This window comes from Schistocerca serialis, chromosome 2 (genome assembly GCF_023864345.2).
Source record: "Schistocerca serialis cubense isolate TAMUIC-IGC-003099 chromosome 2, iqSchSeri2.2, whole genome shotgun sequence".
Classification (NCBI taxonomy): domain Eukaryota; kingdom Metazoa; phylum Arthropoda; class Insecta; order Orthoptera; family Acrididae; genus Schistocerca; species Schistocerca serialis.
This window is the reverse complement of record NC_064639.1, coordinates 533,865,824-533,885,031: the sequence shown is the minus strand read 5'-3', so window position 1 is coordinate 533,885,031 and position 19,208 is coordinate 533,865,824.

Genomic DNA, 19,208 nt, shown 5'->3' with positions numbered 1-19,208 from the left:
AATACTTTATTATTAGTTTAATATAAGTATATACTATAATATTTGATGTTACGTAAATACAAGTTAACCTTTTTTTGAGGGGTGAGTTTGTTGGATTGGCTTCATCTATAGGACGGCTTGCGCTACTTGTGTAAAGATATTTTGCTCCTTTTTCTTTTACGCTTCATAATTCACATGTTGCAAAGATTCTGCTACTGGGTAGGAACAGTGATCAAATAAGACTGACCTTGGGGTTTTACTAAAATGTGGGAATGATGAAATAGTTTTTATCCTATGCGGAGAAGTATTCCAAATTTGTAACGCACTGTTTGTAATGGAACTTTTATAAGCCTGTGTCCTTATTGATTGGACATGGTACTTTCCTTTTCGTGGACGATGGAGGAAATGTGCGTTTTAATAAAGCTAACGTGGGAATTTTACGCGCGTCCGTTGAGTAAAGAGTGTGATTTACAAACTAGAAACATCCCTCAACTGCCGCTGGAGTGCGATGCGATCGCGTATACCACGTTGGGGCCCACGTACCGTATGCACAAGTCGCATCGTTCCTGAGCGTTCAGCAGCACGTTGAACTTGGCACGCTCAACGTTAACGTTCGACAGCACGGCCCGTGTGCCGACGGCTTAAGGGGATCCATCACCCGCCTAGCGTTGGAGCTCCCAATAACAAGCAAGCTTTTGCCCCCGTGTGCCTGCTCGGGCCCTGCTGAAGGAGCGGCCACCTACCCACTGACAGGATGAACGGGCGAGGCCAGCCTCCACATTGACCCTCCGCCTCGTGCGACGCGAACGCATTGCAGTCCGCCACTCACCCTGAGGTGAGGGCGGCCCCAACGCGCCGGGTACACTATAAGGTGCCTCGGCGGCTGAGTCAGCGGGCGCAGCAAGCGACACCTGGGTTGTCTCAAGCGACGCGCCAGACCCTCCGCCGTCGCTGCACCTCGAGGCAGCAGCCTGAAAGCGGCTGGCCGTGGCCAACAGCACGCTCGGCTGCTCGCGAACGGCGGCCAGTTCCTCCTACGCCCGTACACAGCACGCACACACCCTATCCATCCTACTGCTAATATCTGGACGTATAGAGTTGCGACAAATAAAGCACCAATATGCGACTGCGCAGTTGCGTCACCAGCGCCAGATTGAGCTGCGATATATGAACAATTACTTACGAACCAAGCAATCAAATGACCACGACTACGCCACTATCCAGATATTACAACGCGATCCTACCCCTGTCTTAGTACAAATGATGACAACCACCTACGCCATGTTACACTCTACCGTTATTAAAATTTGATACTACCCCTTCCTAATTCGAAAATACGCAAAGATCCGAAAAATTTCACCACGCAAGCACACAAACACACAAAGTAATTTGAATTAAACCTGCGGAACTAATACGAAAAACTGAATAAACGACTAGTTTCTGCTACTGCTGCTTGCACACGTTACTCTGCAAGCACAGATGAAACTACATTGGCCTCTGTCTGCTGCTAACCGAAGGACATCACACACACCCATGCCCGAGGCGGGATTCAAACTTGCGATGTCCTTCGGTTAGTTAGGTTTAAGTAGTTCTAAGTTCTAGGGGACTGTTGACCATAGATGTTAAATCCCATAGTGCTCAGAGCCATTTGAACCATTCAAACCTGCGACTGTAACGGTCGCGCGGTTCCAGACTGTAGCGCTTAGAACCGCTTGGCCACACCTGCCGGCAATACACTTTTCACTAAACCTTTACTGAGATGTGGTATTCGTAGCCACAGTAAATTTCGCCTAAGACAAAAGAAATTTTGGACTGGTAGACCGATTCCACATTTTTCTCGAAAGATCACGAAAATCCTAAACACAATATGAAACATAAATAATTAGAGATGCATTGGCCAATCATAGATTTTTATTTGCAACACATTATTGACATTAGCACTAGGTGGTGGTACCGTTACACATCTGGAACGACTGTGTTTTTACCAGTAATAGCTGCGAATGCATAATAAACCGTGATTCACAGCCATGATTCTGTAGGAAGTAACGAGGCCAGACGAAATGATTTCAGTCATCTGGCAGAGTAACTTTGAATTCTATAATCAGATCGGATACGAAACAGTTACCAGCATCGTGCTTTTTTCTGTAGTCGATTTCCATGTAAAAACTATAGGCACGCAGCACATAGTTTTGTAAACCATTACACATCCAGATTGTCTTTTTGCATCCTCCCATTACCGAATGAACCGTTACGACTACAGTCTTCCACAGCATGTACACATCCATCTAAAAATTAGACACTTTTCTTTTTTTTGAGTCATAGGTCTTCTGACTGGTTTCCACGAGTTCCTCTCCTGTGCCAACCTCTTCGTCACATGTCCCAATCTCTGTCTTCCTCTATAGTTTTTACCCTCTAAAGCTCCCTCTACAACCGTGGATGTCATAACAAATGGCCTATCTTCCTGTCCCTTCTCCTTGCAAGTGTTTTCCATATATTCTTTTTCCTTCGATTCTGCGGAGAACCTCTACATAGCCTACCTTATCAGACTACCTAATTTTCAACATACTTCTGCAGCACCACGTCTCAAATGCCTCTAATCTCCCCTGTTCCAAGTTTCCCACTGCCCATGTGTCACTGCCATACAATGCTGAGCTTCAAATGTACATTCTCAGAAATTCCTTAATCAAAGTAAGATCTATGTTTAATATTAGTAGAGTCCTCTTGGCCATGAATGCCCTTTTTGCCAGTCCTAGCCTGCTTTTTATATCGTCCTTACTCCGTCCGCCGTGAGTTACTTTGCTGCCTAGGTAGCAGAATTCCTGAACCTTTTCTACTTCAAGATAACCAAATATGATGTTAAGTTTCTTGCTGCTCCCATTTCTGCTACTTCTCATTACTTTAATCTTTCTCCTATTTACTCTCAGACCATATTCTATACTCATTAGGCTATTCGTTGAGTACAACAGATCCTGTAAATCTTCTTCACTGTCACTGAGAATGGCAATGTCATCAGCGAATCTTATTACTGATATCCTTTCCCCTTTACTTTTAATTCCACTCTTGAACCTTTTTTTAATTGCGTCATTGCTTCTTCAACGTATAGATTAAAGACGAGGGGCGAAAGGCAACATCCCTGTGTTACACCCTTTTTAATTGCTCCATCTTGGTCCGTGTGCGTGTTGTATATTACCCGTCTTTCCCTATACTTTAGACTTATTTTTCCAGGATTTCGAACATCTTGCACCATTTTACACTGTCGAACGCTTTCCCCAGGTCGACAAATCCTATGAACGTGTCTTCATTTCTTTTATCAGTCTTGATTCCACTATCAACCGCAATGACGGAACTGCCTCCATAGCAACTGTCTATACCCAAACTGATGGTCATCTAACGAGACTCAATTTTCTTTTCCATGTTTCTGTATATTATTCTTGTCAGCGACTTGGATATATGAGCTGTTAGGCTGGTTGTGAGGTAATTTTCGCACTGGTCGGCTCTTGCAATCTTGGGAGTTGAGTGGATAGTGTTTTCCCGAAAGTCTAAAAAAAAATGTGTGTGAAATCTTATGGGACTTAACTGCTAAGGTCATCAGTCCCTAAGCTTACACACTACTTAACCTAAATTATCCTAAGGACAAACACACACACCCATGCCCGAGGGAGAACTCGAACCTCCGCCGGGACCAGCCGCACAGTCCAGGACTGCAGCGCCTTAAACCGCTCGGCTAATTCCGCGCGGCTCCGAAAGTCTGAGGGTATGTCGCCAGGCTCATACTTTCTACATATCAACGCGAATAACCATTTTGTTGCCGCTTTTGCTTCCCTTACTCTTTGTTTCACTGGAATTTGTTTAGAATTTGCCATATGCTGAGTCAGACATTCCAATAGTCATTTCTCTTACGATTTCTTCACATTTTTCATGAAGCCATTTCGCTTTAGTTTCCCTGCACTTCCATTCTTTCATTTAAAAGTTACTTGTGCTTCTTTATACCTGAATATCACCGAACATTGTTTTATTTTCTTCTTTTTTCGATCAATTAAAGTATTTCTTCTCTAACCCAAAGTTTGTTTGCAGTTACCTTCCTTGTACCTACGGCTTTCTTTCCAACTTCTGCGATTGCCTTTTTAGAGATGTTCACACCTCTTCAGCTGAACTGTCCTGAGCTACTCATTATCGCTGTATCTATAGCCTCAGACAACTTCAAGCATATCTCTTCATTTCTTAGAACTTTCGTATCCCACTTCTTTGCGCTTTCATTCTTCCTGGGTAGTCTCTTAAATTTCAACCTACTCTTCATCATTTGCAAATTGTGATCTCAATCAATATCTGCCTTAGGTACTGCTTAGAATTCAATACACCAGAATTCGGAATGTCTGCCTGATTATGACGTAATGTAACTGAAATCTTCCTTATATCTCTCGGCCTCCTCTTGTGATTATTGAACAGAGTAGTCGCTTTTACCATCTGACGCAAATCATATCTCAATAAGACTTTTTCCTCTGTCGTTCCTGCTACCTAGCCCATATACTCCCGTAGCCGATTTTCCGCTCCTTCAGTTACAACCGCATTCCAGTCTCCCATTTTCACTGCCCTTTAAGTGCTGAATCATCCGTCCAATATCTTCATCTACTTTCTCTGTCTCTTCGCCTTTTGCTTGCGACGTCGTCGTGTGTATCTGAAGTAGTGATTTCTGCGTTGGTTTGTTTTCGATTCTGATGAGAACAACCCTATCAGTGAACTGTTCACAGTAACTCACTCTCTGTCCTATCTTCTTTTTCACAAGGAATCATAGTCCCATTATTCAGTTCTCTGCTGCTGTTGATATTGCCCTGTACTCGTCTGACCATAAACCCTTATCTTCTTTCCATTTCACTTCACTGACCCCGACTATATCTAGATTGAGCCTCTGCATTTCCGTTTTCAGATACTATAGCTTCCCTACCACGTTCAAACTTCTGACATTCCACTCCCCGACTCGTAGAACGTTATCCTTTCGGCGCTTATTAAGTCTTTTCTTTCTCTTTGTCACCTCCCCGTTGGCAGTCCTCTCCCGGAGATCAGACTGGGAGACTATTTCGTAATTTTTTGCATAATGAGAGATCGTCGTGACGCTTTTTCAGTTACAGGCTTCTGCATCCTCATGCTGTTGATTATTGCTGATTATTCCGTCTTTTAGGGGAATTTTTCAACCCTAAGGGCATTACGACCGGACTACGCCGTCGCTAATAAATACACTTAACAACTAACGCTATGGAGCAAACAACGATGCGACACAAAGGAAGACACGAACGAGACAGGGGAAAAATTGTCCTGAATTTAATGACGGTTTGGTGAGCCTATAAACTTTCCCGTTCTAACGCCCCTAGATCACGAGTGCAACCCACGTAGCACCTACCTTTTCTATCTTTAGGAGTCATAACCAAAAGAAAGCCATGATGAACTGCATGTAAGTCAGTATTACTCGTGCAGTAGAGAAACTGCAGAACGATCTAAGGCTTGCATATAAAAAACCTTTAATAGATAAAAGTCCCCTTGACACACATTATCTTCTTTAAATATCGGGAGAGTACAGTTTGTTCTTTATCTCTGCCAGCAAGACAGTCAAACTCCTTAGAGATGCGTAATTGTTCTTTGCGTTCTCATATTTACAATCACTAGAATATCTTTGTATCCTTAATACTATCAAACAGAAACTTCTGTAAAAATATACTAGTTCGTTTAGGATGAATAGACAGTCATCGCACCTAGAGATAGTTCACAGTAGAAATGCCAGCATGATTGTTTGGTAACTCGTGTAATCAATTTCCAGGTTAAATAAGTAAAATAATAGGGATATAGATGACAGCAATATAATTAATAACCGAATGTGATTACATGGAATCTGTGCACAGTCACACAAGGCAACAGTATTAAATTCTCCGGAAAATCCTAGTTTCGACAGCACGTCAGTTTGTCTTAGTATTCGCAAAAGTTTAAGATAAACGCTATAATGTATCTTAACATAAGAATATGATCACCGACTGCAAATGCTTTCTTATTATAATGATTATTGACCCTAGTAGCAAAAAAATAATTGGCTAAAGGTCATGATGGCACTACCAATCACGTGATCTTCTGGTCCCACCTTCTAAATGTGACTGGGCTTCCAATACAATTACACTATTTTGTGTATGTTGCCACGCGGCTATAGCAGGACCAATGGGATGGAATGCGTGCCCAGCAACGACAAGCAACATGCACTCAAGAAGGCAGCACTTTCGATTATATCCTCTAAGTGCAAATATAATTACATCCTGTGGACTGTGTCTAGGTGTGATTACTGTCTATTCATCCTAAGTAAACTAGTATAGGATGTAATATTTTCACAGAGGTTTCTGTTTAATAGTGTTAACAATATAAGAAATTCTAGTGAAAAAATGGAAAGAACAATTACGCATGTCTAAGGAGTCTGACTGTCTTGCTGGAAAAGACATAGAAAAAATTATACTATTCTGATACTTAAAGGAGATAACTTGTGCCGAGGACACTTAGACCATTATCTATTAAAGGCTTTTTATATAGAATTCTAAGATCGTTTTGCAGTTTGTCTGCTGCACGAGTAATGCTAAATTAGATGTTTAACATGACTTTTTCTGGTTATGACTCCTAAAATTGGAACACGTATGTGTTATCTTTTTAGCTGGATGTGTACATTTTGTGGAAGACTGAGGTTTTAGTGGATTATTTGATAATGAGAAGATCCAATACATCTATAGTCTTCTTTCCATAAAGACAGTCAGGATATGTGATGGTTTATAAAACTATGAGGTGCATCAAAATAGTTCTGACTTGTAAGCTGATCACGCAAATGAAACAACACTGGCAGCTGTTTCGTAGCCGATCTGATGGTCGAATTCAGAGTTACTTTTTCGAGTGACTGACATCATTTCATCTAACCTCGATGCTTCGAATAGAACAGAGACTGGGAATCGTGTTTCATTGCGTACTCGTCGCTATGGTTAGCGGTAACATAATCCTTCCAGATGTGTTACGATTCCACCATACAGTGCTAGTGTCTGTACGGTGCTGTAAGTAAATACCGATTCGCTATACAGTGCTAGTATCTGTACAGTGTTGTAAGTAAATACCTACGATTGGCTTCCTAATCTATAATTATGCATAACATGCATAGCATCTTTAGGATTTTCGTGGTGTTACGACAAAATAAGGGATTTCATCGAAAGTCTGAGACACTTACTGGATTCGATTAATGGATGTGCTATAATTATCACGAGAACAAATTCCATAGATATCAGTTTTACTGACAGTCCAGTACTTGCATATGTTTATTTCCGAACAAATATTAGACATAGTTTCACTGAGTTTTTTTAAATGCTCCCCAGAAATCTGGGTCAAGATGATCGCGTGAACATGATGTCTCTCTTCCTAAGACACCTTACGGTACCTTGTGCCACTCACAAAAACAGTACTAGAAACGAACACGTCAGTCGATCCCCAACTACTATTATCTTCCATGAAACGTACTCTGACTATGAATGTTACTGCTTAGTGTTTTCGTGAAAAGATCGTTGTCGAATTTGATTTCGCGTAAAACTATCCCCTTGGTTGAACTGACTGCTACCAAGTCCTGCCTTACGTCATCTGTTCTTTTGGAAAAGGTCTTCTATTTAGTAAGGGTTGCGTTACATGCTACAAAACATTAATTGATACAAAGTGTGAGCAAAAAGATTATGAATCGACATTAAAGGATTTCCTTGTGTGCCTGAAACCCATACTAGGTTGGTTATTAGCTGTGGAATATCATTACCGCAAACCCTATCTTAAACATATGAGCCCTAAACAAATCACACAGCGGAGTCCTAGAAGTGGAAAACATCACATGCACGTATAATGTTACGAAGGCGAACCAAAGACTATATTTTATTTGTAGAACACTTAGAAGATCTGACATGTTTTCTAAAGAAACTGCCTACACTAAAACTGTGTGTCCTCTACTAGAGTATTCTTTGTGGTATTGAATTCTTACCTGGTAGGAATGATGGAGAACAGAAAAAGTTCAAAGAAGGACTGTTCGTTTTGTACCATCTCGAATTAGGGGAGAGAGTGTCGCGGATATAACACGCGAATTAAGGTGGCAATTATTAGAACAAAGCTGTTTTCCCGTTGCGGAAGATATTTTGTTGACACCCACCTACATAGGAGAAATTATCAGTTACAACTTCCTAAGTAAGACTTTAACGTTAAACCCCAGTACCCCATGCAACATTTTGTACAAACTGTTGATGAAATTACACTGATATGTCTTCTTTAGTGAGCCACTGAATATAGGAGCGAGGCCGATAGCATCCCGTCATATATTCTTAAACAAATTCCAGGCAATCTATAACGGCTTTTTTTTTACCAAAATGAGCTGCAGAGTATTGAGTCTGTAAAACTGTGCACTATACTTTTGTGCAATGTTGTCCAACACTGAACATTACTTCCATAATTTGACACTGATCTGAAAACGCTGCCACGCTGTTCGTTCCATTCAAGTGTGTCATACCCTGCAATCCCCCTAACGGTGCGTGTGGCTTTTTGTACTTGTGTACAAGCACATACTTCCCTTCGCTCTTGCATTCGCTAGTGGCGCGTGAGGAAAGTAACTGTCGATAGGCATCCCTCCCCGTTCCAAACACTCTGACGTCCTTCTCGTAATCATTTAGTAAGATTTATGTAGTCGGGATTAACACGTTGCCCGACTATTCTTGAATCTTACCCTACCGAAATCACAACAGTAAGATTATCCGTTAAACAAGGCATATCGCTTGTAGCGTCTGACACTGGAGTTTGATGTGCGTCTTAACGCCGGAATTCTGATTACTGAACGACACCGTGACCGGAGCCGAAGTTATTCGATAGGTCTTCCCTACACTTCTTTTTAAATCCAACAGGTATTGACGGTGCTAGACTGACGACCAAAACTCGAGGATTCGCCAAACGAGAGTTCGTAAGCGATTTCTTTTTAAGGTTTAATCCGTTTGCTTAAGATTCTTCCAAGGAATCTCGTACTTACATCTGGTATTTACTACAGCCAATAATATTCTTAATTTTACGGTAGCTGCTGTTTCGAGTGACTAACCTTTTTTTTCTATCGTTTCGGCCTGCTATGGACCACGAAAACGAAGATTTTTCTCTCTTCCCTGATCGTGTTTTCCTCTTTTGCCAGTAGATTTTCATTTTGGCTGACTGTGCTTCTTTTCTCTGTTTTGACCATTTGCAGACAGGGCGTGGAACTGGCGTAGTAAGCGAAATAAGGTTTTTAGTTATTTTGACTTTTTCTGTGAATACTTCGCGATCCTGAATGTCACCAAACGAAATTTCAGCTTCCTGTAATTTCTTTTTAACTTGGCTTGCCCATTTCGAAAACGATTTTGTTTTTGAAATTGATGAATGTATGCGATGAGAAAGTCTTTGCGGGTTCATTCTTTCCAGATGACCGAAAAATATCATTCTCCGCTTCCTCGTGCTGGTAACAACGTCTTCTGTATGTTCGTGTAATTCATAGTTGTGTCTTCGGCGCGATACTCCGTTTTCTTTGATAGGGACAACGATTTTCCTCAAAATTTTCCAGTCCTTTATTTCAAGTTTTCGTAGTGGTCCTTTCTTCGCCATGTTTAAACATTCTGATGCATACAAAGCTGACAGTCTAATTACGGTGTTATAATGACAAATTTTTAGTTTTAAAGACAGGCTTTTGCTTATGGATAAGTCTTTGCCCAGATGAAAAGCATCTTCTAGTTTAGAACAGCTACTTTCTACAGCTGCATTTTCTGAACCGTCAGGTGTAATTATTTCTCCAAGATATTTAAATTTCTTCGACTGCTTGATTTTCTCTTGTTGTATTTCAATATGAGGAGGACGTGTGTGATGGATTCAGTTTTGTTAAATGCTAATTTTAGGCCAGTCTTAGCAGCAATTGATTGTAGGCTGGACACCTGAACCATAGCTTCGTCAATATTATTTGCAATGGGTGCCAGATCATCAGCAAATGCCAAACAGTTTCCACTGAACCCATTTCTTTTGTATCAAATTTGAATCCCATAACCTGGCGGTACGGTTGTTTTCCACTCTCGTGACTACCTTTTCCAGGACCCAGTTGAAAACCAATGGAGAGAGCAGGTCACCTTGTCTCAATCCTGTGTTATTGCAATCTAACAGTAACGGAACTCTCCATCTACTAATATTCAATACGTTACATTATTTACCATGAGGGTCAACTGCGAGTCTCTCTAGCATCATCAATCCACTGCAGATTTACTGGTTCCTGTTAGAGCCTTCTGGGTTCGCTGCTACCCAACAGACTACAGCAAAATTTGTAAAAAGCCTCATACAGCCTCCAGCGTTATCTACTACATCATTTATGTGGAGGGTATTTCGCAGTTTTTGTATCAAACGCATAGGGGTGGCAGATCAAGTCATGAGGAACTGCTACTGTTACAGACTAAATGTTTGCTGATGCTTCTGGGAGACGCTGGGCGTCTTATATAAGGAGTGATCAAAAAGTTTCCGTTCGAAGGCCGTACAGTCCAGAATCGGTATGCCAATCACTCAAAATTTTCGTGAACACTGGAGCAATCATCTCACTCACGCGCCAGATTGAAGATACCCATGTGGTTAAACACCGTGTCCTGCTACATGAAGAACACCGTAGCAGCCTGCTCTACACCCTCGTCCGACAGGAGTTATTAATCCTCCATCGCCTTTTCTTAGGGCTTAGGCGTGATAATCACATGGGGAGAGGTGAGGATTGTTGGGCAGGTGCGCGAGTGTGTTACTCTCGAGTTGGCGTAACTTTCGTGTTACGACATTGGCGATATGGGGACGTCGGTTATCATGGAGCAGCAGCACCTCTTGGAGCACCATTCCATAGTACCGGTTTTCGACTGACATGCTACCTCATGCAGATTCTTCATTCTCCGGTGGAAGTCTACCGGTGTTCATCCTTCTACAACCAGCCTGTTTGGACGCATTTTCTAATAATGTCACCGCAGCTGAAGTTTCCGCATTTACTGCACTCATGTCGGAAAGACAGGGTTGTCCGACTAACCACTTGTCTGTATGTTGGTGCGTTTATGCATGCATCAGAGTCGCGCTATGCTGCATATACGCTGCAGCAACGCCCTAAGACGGAAACTTTTTCATCGTCTCTTTTATTATTAGGTATCTTCCTGATAGATGGCAGGACGTAGCCACTCTGTGGCGACCCCATGCAGTTTAAGTTATCTAGGATCCAGTGTTGCATTCCGAGTGAAAAGGGGTACGCCCAAGAAAATTAAAATACTTGTTTCGTCTATAGAAAATGTTTCTCCGCCTGGAGGCACCATTCTCGAAGTTTTCTTGTTTAAACTCACTCTGTAAACTCTCAATTTACTAACGTAGGTGGTAAGCAGACGGAGGACATCTGATTAGTAGACCTCCTAGTTAACTGGAATGTGGTCATCACAGGGTCGGCGGAGTCAATAAAAAGACGACTAGCGTCGCCGTAAAGAATCACCAAACATTTTTTTCTGTAATAAACGATGTTCCCCATGACGTGATCTATCACTCGTAGACGTTTGGTGCAAAGAAACAGCTCTATAGTGTAAACAGAAATGCCATCGTAACACATCCTCGGTCTGCTTACGAAATTACTTTTACAACAGTACATTTTATATCATTATGTTGAGGACGTGTTCTGTCTGTTGGGAAGTCCTGAAAGCGAAGAAAGGGAGGATGTTCTGGATTTATCTTCGCCGACGACGATGAGGTCATTAGAGACGGAGTTCAAGTTGCGTAAGGTAAGGATGCAGAAGACACCGGTCGGCTGATTTGTAATGTACGAACGAAGCATTCCTCTTAATCATAGACGAGTAAGAGTCCAGTGTGTTTTCGCCGCACACCTCATTCGCTCCTCCGAACGCAGTTACAAATCTGGTAGGTTCGAATTTTGTTTATCATACAATTTTTTTTAAGTGTAATGGGACTGAACTGCTAAGGTCATCTGTCCCTAAGCTTACACACTACTTAACCTAAATTATTCTAAGGACAAACAGACACACACCCATGCCCGAGGGAGGACTCGAAACTCTGCCGGGACCAGCCGGACAGTCCATGGCTGCAGCGCCTAGACCGTTCGGCTAATCCCGCGCGCGGCTTATCATACAATTATGAGGAGTAGCATACAAGGGCGTGATGAGAAGTAATGTCTCTGAACTTTTATTCTGTTCTCAACATCGGTTAAGGTACTACGTACCATGCATAATCGGTCGAGTTTCAGCAATTTGCTGACGGTGCAAGTTGGAACCCTCTGCTGCAAGAGGCCTCCGAATCACAGCGTGTTGCAGGACGTTATGTAATGTGACTATGCCGGTGCACGAGAAACAGGCTTCTTTAATCGAGTGTAGAAATTGAAAAGTTCGTCCACAGATGGAGCAGTCTCTCCTTCAGAACGACGATGCGAGAGCACACACGAGCGGAGCGACGTCTCTAACAATTCTAGCCTTGATTTTACTGTCATCGGTCACCTTCATGAAGCCTAGGCTTGGCCCCATCCTATTTTCATCTGTTTCCAAGACTCAAAAGACACCTTCGAGGACTGTACTTTGATAGTGATGAAATTGTGCAAGTAGAGGTGAGGTTGGGGGTAGACCAACAAAATCTGAATGGTCTCTCGTTGCGAGAAATGTGTTCGTTGACAGGGAGAGTATGTCCAGATATATGTGTGTAGACATGAAGATGTAAAGTGTTAGTAAAGTATGACGGTAGTTCTTATAATGATAAATGATAAAGATCGATCTGTATGTACTTTAAAGAACTTTTTAGCACTCAAGATCACGTTGAAACCGTTTTCTTTTATCAGTTCCAACCTTTCTCTTCGGAAACGTTTTTGGATGTACGTCATGTTCCATTGTGCATTTATTACTAATGCCATGCTAACATCTTATTGGAGAGTATACTGCACACTACAGACATGTTTGTCAAAAAGAAAATTACAAACAGGTCTCTCACTAGTACAATGCGACGTAGAACCAAAACAGTTTTTGAAGATCTTACCTATCGAAAACAGTCAATAAAAAATTGTTTCGAATGCGTTCTCGGCTACAAAAGTTCATTTAATGAGGCATGTTTTACGTAAAAAGTTCTAAGAGTTTTCGCACAAAAAATTCGGAGGCAATATATTTCAGGACGCCCTCGTAGAATGTCTTACAGAAGTCTGCAGTGTTATCACAGACCGCAGCTGAAGATAAATCACAGAGAGTGAAAGGAACGAAAGTGACACGGACCTCGACACCCGAAGTCTGCTCCCTTCTCCTCTCCCCCACCCACTCAGGCCGTGACGTCGTCGTCGTCGTCGTCGCCGCGCGGCATAAAGCCCGCCTCGGAGCTTGGGTGGCGTCGCCGGCAGGCGGCAGCAGCGGTCGGCGGGTGCGCGCGACGACGCATGCGCGAGCCCGGAATTCGCCCCCGCGCACCCCCACCGCACCCCCCCGCGCCGCGCACCGAGGGCTCGGCTCAGCGCGCCAGCCACAGCTGCCCTCAGTTATGGCGGACTCCTGCTTCCAGCTTCCCGCTCCATATTAGCTACCAGCTACTTTACTACTCGTACTCACACCATACTACTCTACTGTCGCCGCGCCGCTCCGCGCCGCGCCGCCCGCCCAGCGCAGCCAGTGGAAGTGCAGCCGGGCCCCTGCTGAGTACGTCTCGCCGGTCCCCGCTGTCTCTCGATCAAGGTAGGAGGGCCGGCCGCCGCCGCCGCCGCCGCTGCCAGCCAGCCAGCCAGCGCTTATCGACTCGGCTGCCCGCCCGCGCGTCTCGCCCGGAGTCGACGTCGCTTGCCGCCAGCCAGCTGCTGCCAGCACAGGGGCACACAAACAAGCTCTCCGCGCAACGAGCGCCGCCGACTTACCCGCCTAGCAGCGCACTTGCTAGCGCTAAACTGCCGTCTCCCACTCTTCTCCTCCAACCAGAGTCTCATTTCTCCCCAACAAGTCTCTGTACCCGAATGAAACTGCAAGGCGAATTTAATCATAACCATCTAATGTTGTTGCTTCCAACCACATATCTGTCCTCAACATATCTCCATAAAAGGACATGACGAACCTCTCTGGACAGCACCTTGCACTTCCGGCTTCCTAATAACATTTCGGTCAAGTAGAATAACTATCTTTCTTCACTGCTGTTAACAAAATTCCTCTAGTCTGATCTCAACTCCTCTTCTCTTTTCACTGAGAGTAGTTGCAATGATTGACAACACCCATAACCGTAGTAGGAGGAGAACACACGACTCTTATGTTTATATTCCTGTACGTTTGCAGGGACAATACGCAATCTCTTTACAATTTGGCCAGATCACTGGTCCGATAAGAAGCAAATTCTCAGACTGTACATGCAAAGCTCACCATACACTCGTAAACGATCTTACATTACCAAAAAAATTCAACGTCATGTCTGGTTCCACACCATGAACCTCCTTTCACCTTCTCCCACCAAATCTGACGTCAACAAGCAACTGCCACATATCACTGAGTCCCTCTCCTCGCTAAGAATGGGTTACGCCGTATTCGTAGTGCGTCTGAAGCCTCAAACTGACTTTGTACGTCTTTGCTGTTTAGAGTAATAACAAAGAATAAACGTATGGCTTTCGCTCATGACTAGTATGAACTTTGTAGCAGTTTGGCCATTCGCTTGATAAATCATATCTTTTTGCTTTTATAATGCTGCCACGGCGACAGGGGAGAGTGTTAAGTGTTGTAGCGAAGCGAATGTCAGACCACACCGCGTGGCTCGGCCGTGCGCTGCGCGCAACTCCTGGGGCGCAGGTATGCGCGTTTTAATCTCAGCCAATCAAACCGGGCCGCGCCAGACAGTCGTAATCCCTCGTCACATGGGCGGCCGGCCGCTGCCAGCTGAGCCGGCGCGTCCTGTCAAAGCTCTGTGCTTGTAAAGCTGCAGGCAGGTCACGTATGTGTACGACGTACCTTTATTGTCTCTGTACAGTCGCAAGTCCCGAGGCAAATTCCAAATGGCTCTGAGCACTATGGGACTTAACATCTGAGGTCATCAGCTGGCAAATTACCGACTTCCTAATTCCTAACTAATGATTAAGAGAGTACTTTTGAAGCTGTAGTTCGAAATAGCTAGAGATACGTAAAACTAAAGTCCCCAGGATTCTCGAATAATGACGAATTCAAAGGAGTGTCGGAAGGGAATATGCACTCTTTCTATGCAGTAGTTTTAGATGTGAGATGCTCCACTCATTCTTTGTCTCTGATGATTGTTCAACTGTTTTCGAAAATACAGGTAAAATACCGGAAATGCACAATACACGGTTGCTTGTTTCATTGTGATGGAACACATTTACTCTTACGCGTGAAGTAACCGTGCAACTGTCTATTCCCGTAATATATCTTTTTTACACCATATACAAATAATACTAAAGTGATTTCCCCAGCTAATAAACGATAATCTACTCAAAAATCAAGTGACCATATGATAAGTAAAACAGCGGCAGAACTTTCCATATGACCGTGTTTAAATCTATATGATTAATGTATTTTTTTAGCCACATGCAAATTTTTAAGTCTAAGAATAATAAGACGAGGTGATTCCACACTGACGTGGAGAACTGTCTTGCTACTTGAATATTTCAATACATCTCACGTACCTAAAATATTAAGCACCTTTTGAGACGATCATCACATCTAGAAGTGGAATGAAAAAAAAAGAAGAATTTTTGTGCTACCTTTGTTGTGCAATTTGCTAGTAATTAATTCTATTCGAGATAGAGCTCCAAGTTTCTACTCTCATATTGTTTCAGTGCAGCGCTTAGGCCCAAAATTTTCAGCTCCAGTACTTTAGCAATTCTCTTAGAAAAAGCTTCACCACATTCCTAAATTTGCATCTTCAATACGCCCTGCCAAAAAGATCGATAGGATGAGTGCAAACGGTGGAATATATTTCTTCTGTTCCTGTTCTCCAGCAACAAACTGCACCGGTATACAGTGTAATTAAAATTTGTCTGAATCTTTACCTTCACATCTTTTCAATGCAATTAAATGCAAAGTGCAACGTAAAACAACTGTTTCCGTGCAAAAATGCCATCGGGAAACATTTTTACCTACAGCTTCTTTCTGTGAATTCGGAGTCCAGCAGGTCAGACGCACGTTCTCAGCAAATGTTTGAAGCATCCCTTTCTTCGCAACTGCACAGCAACTAAGTTTAATTGCTATTTCCGTTATACACTTCGCAGAGTCAACATCCAGTCCCGCATGTCAAGAGGGCTAGAGGAGCAGGTGCGAAAGGAATATTGCATGTATCCGCTGATGAAATTTCATTTCATCGTGTCCATTGTGGTACTGGGTTTAAAGGAAACGGTGATTTAGCAGGGAGAGACAGCTTCACTTTGATGGCAATGGAGTTTAAAATGATTAAAGGAGAAAAAACATCTTGGTTTGACAATGAAAGGACACCGTCACCTTCGCCTTCAACTGAACTTGGAATATAGAAAACAAAATGCCAAATTCACAGATATCTGAGGAGGTTTTGAACATAGTTTTGGAGAAAGTAAGACAGGATACACTTTCACTGTAGAAACTAAATCTTCAGATCAACAGCAGCCAGAAATGAAATATATGATATAGTATCATTCATATTTTAAGTCTACATAGTTACCTATTGCGTTAATTAGCATCCTGTAGTCAGCAATGCAATAAATCAAATATACACTACATGTCACTAAAATGACTTATCGGCGGCAATTTCCGCAAACAACTGTTAGTCCCAGCTACAAAAATTAGTTACGCAACTACAGTGATGATCTGCAGTACAGTTACCGTCTATCACTTTGTAAATTGCAGAAGATACTTCCAACTAACTGGTTATTTCAAGAAGTGGTTTGTCCATTGTTATTCATTTCATCTTTCGTCCTTTCCTTCTTCATGGTACTCGTACGCCGTCTGAAGTAGTATGCTTGCACCAACAACCCTGAAAATATATTTCCAGCTACAACAGCTAAAGTAGACCAAACGAATGAAGCTAAGAGATATAGCAAGTACGCACGGCAAAAGATATTTGTAGAACACCTATGCTACGAAAGGATCAGCTGACAGAGAAATCTGTTAGGCTGTCAGTTACATCACAAAGAAATTACACCAAGAGCAAAATTTGTACAACTGTTGGCGTAGGTGCTTCAGTCCGGAACAGCGCGACTGCTACGATCGCAGGTTCGAATCCTGCCTCGGGCATGGATGTTTGTGATGTCCTTAGATTAGTTAGGTTTAAGTAGTTCTACATTCTAGGGGACTGATGACCTCAGCTGTTAAGTCCCATAGTGCTCAGAGCCATTTGAACCATTTTTGTTGGCGTACGTTAATATAAGAACATGTAGAACAGATTTTTGATGTATACCGTTGTGCTAGATATACAGGGATAAGAAACTATAGAGCAAACTAAAGAACTATCGTAAAATAGAAAATAAGTATGTATAAATCGTATTACTGCAGCTGGAGGAAGAAATTTGTTCTGAAGCGATTTCTCACGGCCGTGGATATCTACTTCTAACGACAAGAAAACACGAATCCAGAATACAATACTAAAATGGCTTGAAAATGAGTTCTTGCGCATCATTTCCTACGACTTTTGAAGCAAAGGAATTTACTTTCCATTTTATATTGTAGTGATGAAGCCAAACAGAAATGCCTTGTGTTTGGGTATTGCTGCTCACCCAACCACACCCCCACCTCAAAAGAATGTGCCCCTTTCCAAACATTCATTTTTTCGTTAACTTACAAGATTCCAAAACGAAATTTTTCAAAGGGTTCCTACTGCTCAGCTGCTGGGAATAAATAAAACTACACAACTGTATACCCCACGACGTACAACAGTGGTGTGCTGTAAATACATCCATACATGGCGAGTAAGCTACAAATTTTATGGCAGGGAGTAATTTTTGTACCCGTATTACAGTTTACTACCCGAATCAAGGGAGAGAAGAGTTATTCTTTGTAGCTCTCTGTGTGTTTTGTTTTCAGGCTTCTTTTACCATTACAACCAAAGCTTTAGCAGTGTATTGGTTTTGTGAACCGTGACATTATCGAAGACTCCGTCTGGTAACCATACCTGGGAATTTTTTCCTACTCTTTTTGATATTCTTCCTTCCAGTGTCGGCCAGAGGAAATTTCTCAAGATCTTCTTGTGGTAGCCAAGGCAGTGACGACAAGGCGCCACCTTTTTTATTGCAATACATTTGTCTCACTTGGTGGATTTATTACACACCTAAATGTGTCGTCATCCGGGCCATGCCTTGTTTCAAAAGTAGCAGTTCAGTGTGTCCTCAAGCGCTCATCGTCGTCACTTAAGATCAGACTTTCTCCTTCCCTGCTTTGTTTTAACAGTCCTCAGTTTCGGTCATGAGTCTGCCGGTGGCGGCCTCTCCGGGCACGCATTATTGCACCGCGAGGTGCTCCTGTCGGCACCGCAGAGCGCCGCGCTGCGCCGCGACCAGTAATTACTGGTAATGCGGCGGCTGATGTGCACCAGTGACGTCACGCCGGCACGGCCGCTCGTTACCAGCTGATGCGCCCTCCGCTTATCGCCGCTTCCTAACGACGTCGCACCGGCCCTCCACTCGACGCATGCACTCGTCATATCAGCCAAGCACAGAAACCACCAAGAGGTGCCTTCTGCGCGCGCAACGCACCGTAACGGAATTCCGCCCAGGATACCGATACAGCGAGGTGCTACGATCTTGTTCGAGAACACTCATGTCCAAAAATGTTTACCTGAGACCACTTGTAGGTCTTCAGAACGCTAAACAAGTCTACCTCTACACTTATAACGGTCTTTATGCAGTTGGTTTCAGTAACATTTATCTACATCTACATCCATATAGGCCGGCCGGAGTGGCCGAGCGGTTATAGGCGCTTCAGTCTGGAGCCGCGCGCCCGCTACGGTCGCAGGTTCGAATCCTGCCTCGGGTATGGATGTGTGTGATGTCCTTAGGTTTAAGTAGTTCTAAGTTCTAGGGGACTGATGACCTCAGATGTTAAGCCCCATAGTGCTCAGAGCCATTTTAACCAACATCCATATACAAACTCCACAAGCCACTGTACGGTGCATGGTGGAGGGTACCCTGTAACACTACTAGTCTTTTCCTTTACTGTTCCACTCGCAGCGAGCGGTGAAAAACGACTGTCTATTTGCCTCGG